Raw genomic sequence first — 5,610 nt, forward strand, 5'->3', positions numbered from 1 at the left:
GCTATATTTGGGTCCTTTCAGCAAAATCTTGCTAGTGTATGCAATGGTGTCAGCGTTTAGAAGCTGCTTATGGGATGGATCCCTGGATACGGCATGGCTCAATTTCTAAGTCATAGTAGGAAAGCCCTTTGAAGGGGACAGGGTTGGATGTCTCTATGCAACACCATCATTTGAACTCAATTTATCTTTTCCCATATCACTACCTCTGCAACGTTGTTCTGCCCATTGCCATGTCTGCTGCCATTAACTTTCTTTTTTTAATTTTATATATGTGTGTGCACTGTCGCTGTCTTCTGACATACCAGAAGAGGGCATCAGAATCTATTACAGATGGTTGTCAGCCACCATATGGTTGCTGGGAATCAGGCCCTCTGGAAGAGCAGTCAGTGCTCTTAACCGCTGAGCCATCTCTCCACCCCAACTCCTGTTAACTTTTAATGACGACTTGCTGTCCAGACTGTTACTTTCCAGTTTGGGATTGTGAGCTTTGTTCGTGGTGTTGACTTGATGGGTTCACCACTGCTCTGAAATGGGATTATTTATGAAGAGTTTATCATGGTATTTAAACTTTCAAACTGAATGCAATTTTCCCCCTAACTTTTGGAGGTTTTATAAATCACCCCACATAAAAGCTTCTGCAACATTTTAACTATTCCTCCTCCTCCTCTTGTCCTGTTCAGTCACCATGATTTAGTTACTCTGTTGGAGTGCCTTAGCAGGTATCCAGTATTTGCTCATGCAAGAAAAGAAATCAACTGTCCATTCATCCATCCAGTGATTAGACACTAGATGCACATGAAACACACCAAGTCCAAAGAGTCACTTTAATTCAGTGACAAAATTTCTCAGTAAAGAATAGAGCCAGGCACGAGAGTCAGTAAGGACACGGGAATTAGAGTGGATTTCCCATTGCTTTGACCTAACTCAGGTTTGTTGAGCAGAGGGCACACCCTTCTCAAATTCTTGCAGGGCATTGGCTTAAGTGGATTAACTTCTGAGCCATGGAGTAAGTCTCAAAAAACATAAAGGCGTTGGAATCACACAAATCATGTTCACAGAGAACTGTGAAGTTAGGACCTGACAATAGACAGTTATCTGGGGAATCCCAATCTGAAAACTAGATGACACACTTGGAACAGCCCAGGAGTGCAATGGAATGATAAAGTTGTCAATGGAACTTAAATGAAAATCTAACACACAGAGAGATCTATAGCATTAAAAGCCCAAATTAGAAAAGAAGGGGCTAAGACCAGTGACCTCAGAACCGAGAAACTGGATTCCTCCAGTTTAGTATAGGCTGAACAAACCAAATTCTAAATAAGCAGAAGAAAGAAAATAAAGCCACAGTGTGGGTCAAAGGCAGACTATGAAAGTCTCTGAAGAAAAGTCAACAAAGACAAGAGTGGTTACGAGAGAGAGAGAGAGAGAGAGAGAGAGAGAGAGAGAGAGAGTCAAAATATCAGGAAACCAAGGCAACTAACAGAAGAAGAGAGTTTCCTGGGACTTAGCCATTTCAGGGGTTAGTTTAGTTCATGGCCATCCTGGCAGCAAGTCCGACACCTGACCGAAGTGGGTGCTGGAGAGGTAGCCAAGAGTTTCAGTGTTGAGTATACAGCCAAGGTGCTGAGAGAAGGGGAGACTAATGGGAAAGGGCATGGAAAGAAAGCCTCTAAAAATGCCCAAGTCTACCCTAAGTCTAAGTGATACACTTCTTCCAACTTGGCCACACCTAGTAATCCTTCCCAAATAGTTCCATCAACTGGGGACCAAGCCTTCACACGTATGAGCCTATGGAGGCCACTCTCATTCTAACCACCACACCTCGGAAGAAATAACTACCAAACTTTACTCAAGAAAAGAAAAAATTAAATTATATTAAATCTCAAACATCTTTATATTTATTAATTAAATTGAATTCCTAATATTTTTTTTCTGTCAGTGAAAACTCCAGATAATTTTACTGGGTAATTCTACAAGACATTTAGGGAAGAAATAATATACATTCTATATAAAATTTCCCAGAAAAAAGATGACGGCGGGCTTCCCACTTCCAGTCTATTAGTGTGATACCAGGTATAATGTTTTAAGACTAAGGTACTTCACAAAAATGGTTATTAACAAAACATCAACAAATCAAAGCCAACAAAGACAATCAGTGATGTTAGGAGCCAAACACAACGTTAGCAATTAATTAGCTTTGAGAGTCAGTGTAATTCACTGTGTTAATAAATTAAAAAAAAAAAGCCCATGTGCAGGAATCAACATTCATTTTTTTAATGAAAATCCTTAGCACAACAGAAAATAGCAGACGCTGCCCTCAATATAATAAACCTAGGGCTAGCATCATGCTACAAGGTGAAAACTCTGATATGCTTCCATCTGAAGAAGGGGAACAAGCAGAAACATATGCTCACATCATTTCTACTTAACGCTGCAGGAAAGGGGGTAGCTCGTGCAGCAATAAAGCAAGGAAAGGAAACAGTCCACACCCAGTTTGGAAAAGACAAAACTTACTGGCTCACCAAAGTGAGAAGAATCAGCTCTTCAAACCATGGTTACCCTCTCTGTCTAGGATGAATAAAAACAGACTCCCCAGAAAAAGTCACAAAGTGTGTGTTATTTACAGATAAACACACGAGTCCCCCCCACCCCCAATCCCACACCTTTTATAGAGGAATGCTAACGGGTCCAGTCTTGTCCTGTTTCCTTTGGATAATCTGGTCTTAAGTTAGCCAAGTTGCAAAATACAGAAAAATCACCTGTACTTTTATATAGTTCCAGTGAATAATGGGAAATTGAAATGTACAAATTGTTAAGTGACCCATCACATACACACACACACACAGACACACACAGACACACATACACACACAGACACACACACACAGGAAAACAAAACGTTTAGAAACTCATCCTGGAAGGGGTGTAAGACTTGTCTCATGAAAAACTGCAGCCACTGGAGCCCTCGGGAGACCATGTAATGCTTAAACAGGGACCACATGATGCTAGAACGGAGGCCACGTAATGTTGAAACGGAGACCATGTAATGCTGAAATGGATTCATTTGTTCCGTTGTCAAGGAAGCTTCCCCAATGCTGAATGGTTTAAATTCATGCAGTTTTGATAGAAATTCCAGTGATTTCTTGTTGTTACTATTTGGTAGAACTTGACAAACAGATTCCAAAGTTTGTAGGCAAATGTGGAAGACCTAGACTTGGAAAGCCAGCATTGGAAAAGCAGAAAGGACGGTGAGAAGTAAGAGGCTAGCTGCTGTCATCCTGACCCTGCGGCCCAGCCTTCCCAGAGCTGGGCTGGGAGGCCTGTGTCATGAAGCCCACGGTGCTTTTTGTGCTTAGGAAATCCAGGGTCCCATCAAGCTGTGTGCTCCCCCACCGCACACCACACACGTGTGCTACAACACAGCATACCACACATGTGTGCTCCCCCACTGCACACAACATACATGTTCTACGGCACAACACTAAATCTTACGTGTGTAAAAGGGCTTCTGCTGCTCTATTTCAACGTTTATTTTAAAGCAAGAGTAAGCAAGGTCAGGTAAACATGTAAATGAAACAAGAGTCCAGGACAAGAGTCTTATACATCTGGTGAAACATCTGGTCTATGGAAGAAGAAAAGGTAAATTGGACTTTGCAAAACCTAAGAGGGTTACCTTTGAAATGACTTTATCAAGAGACAAAAAAATATAAATCCACACTAGGAAACATTTGCCAACCATGTGACTTAGAAGATGTATGTGTATATCTGTAAGAAATATGAATAGTTCAAGTTTCAATAAGCAAACACCCTCTAAAGTATGAAAGACCCAAATAGACAACTTCAACCAGCAGGATTTACTGAGCCAAGACATTTAACACATTTAGTCATTAGTGAAACAGAAGCTAAAACCGCAGTGGAATAATTCATCACACTATTAGAACGGCTAAAATTAAAAAGCCTGGTCATGCCAGATGCTGACGAGGATGTGGGGCACTGATGCCCTACTGTGCTGCGGGCTGATGACCTACTGTGCTGTGGGCTGGAACTGAAATGACAGAAGCACTTTGAACAGCAGTTCAGAACCTCCTTTCTTTTCATTGTTATTTTAGCTTTGAAACATGGGGGCCTCCAGCCTGAAACTTGCTATGTTCCCGAGAATGACCTTCTCTGGGTTACGTGGCTGGTGTCGGGGAGGCCCTCCAGGGCTTTGAGCATGTGGGCAAGCACGCTACCAATCGAGCACACCTGCAGCCCCTGAATTTTCTTAACATGTTAAGTGACCTAAAAGAATCCAGACATTTCCTTCCTAGATATTTATACCCAGAGAGACAAGAGAATGTCTTCATACAAAGATGCACAGCTTTCATAGCAGATTAATTTGTAACGAGCAAAAACCTGGCACTAGTTCAAATGCCATCAATAAGCAGTTTAAAATTTGGTATGCCCCTTCATAATGATTATTACCCAGTGGTAAGAAGAAATGAATACCTCGCAGGCAGCATAAAAAAAATTAACCTCAAAATAATCATGCTGAGAGAAGTGTCCTACACCCCCCCCCCAAAAGGTTCATACTGTATGATCCTATTAACTCTGGAAAATGCAAACCAATGTACAGTAATAGAAGATTAGCGGTTGCCTGGGGGAGGCTTGTATGTGTGGGCAATGCAGAGCTGGATTGCAAAGAGGCACCAGGAAACTTTGGGCATGCCCATCACCTTAGTGGCGAGGAGTTCCTGCACGCACACACATGTCAAAATATATTCTAAACATGGCGCTTACCGTGAGCCAAATATATCTTGAGAAAGCTACTGTAAAATGCATGTAATGGACACATTATGCCACATCCCGTGCTGGGCTGTGTTAGAAAACTGTAAATGCACTTCCCCTTTAGTCTCTACAATAAAGCTATCAGTTTGGTGCTGCGATTGACTGTTCCCTTCTAGTGACAGAACACTGAGGTTTGGACAGGTTGTCACCCGCCACTGCTTAAAGAGGGTGCTGTTCAGTGTCAACTGAATTTGCGTTTCGAGAGACAGCGCCAGGAGTCCTCCTCGCCTTCACCGTGAAGCTCCTTAGGCATGTGGAAGCAGTTCAAAGGCTCATGCCAACTTCACAGATCTACCCACTGAGTTTGGAGAAGGTAAGGTGACCTCTAAGCTTCCAAACCCGAGGAAGCGTCTTTGCCACTCACGGCAGGCCCCTGTTGTAACACTAGCTTTCATTTGCTGTGCGTTGGATCAGTTGACCAAGGATCAAGTCAGATACTCCGACTGCGGTCGCACGGTGACCGGGCGTGCCCGGGAGCAAGGAGACTCTTGTCATTGACCAGGGCCGCAGAGCATCTATCGGGTGTCGACGCCGGTGCTCGCGGGGCCGGCGGGGGCGTCGCGGAGGCGGGCCCGGGGACGCTCCCAGGCGCTCGGGCGCGGCGCCCCCTGCCGGTCGGGCTCCGGCGCGCATCCAGTCCGGAGCGCGGGGACGCAGGCCGGCGAGCTGGGAGCGAAGAGGGCAGGCGAGCGGGCGAGCGGGCGGCCGGGCGCGCCCGGCAGGGTAGGTGCGGTGGGGCGGGCGCGGGGCGCGGGGCGCGGGCGGCCGGGCAGGAGGGCGGGC

The 5,610-nt window shown here is 44.7% G+C and overlaps 1 protein-coding gene across 1 annotated transcript in view; it reads left to right on the top strand.

Moving 5' to 3' along the window:
- Positions 1-5,467: 5,467 nt before the first annotated feature.
- Scn8a (sodium voltage-gated channel alpha subunit 8) overlaps positions 5,468-5,610 on the top strand; it is a 170,548-nt gene continuing 170,405 nt past the window's right edge. The window contains exon 1 of the mRNA XM_029469723.1: positions 5,468-5,550. The gene's annotated coding sequence lies outside the window, so the exon portion shown is untranslated. The remainder of the gene's footprint in view (positions 5,551-5,610) is intronic.

Source organism: Mus caroli, chromosome 15, assembly GCF_900094665.2.
Source record: "Mus caroli chromosome 15, CAROLI_EIJ_v1.1, whole genome shotgun sequence".
In the NCBI taxonomy this organism is placed as follows: Eukaryota; Metazoa; Chordata; class Mammalia; order Rodentia; family Muridae; genus Mus; species Mus caroli.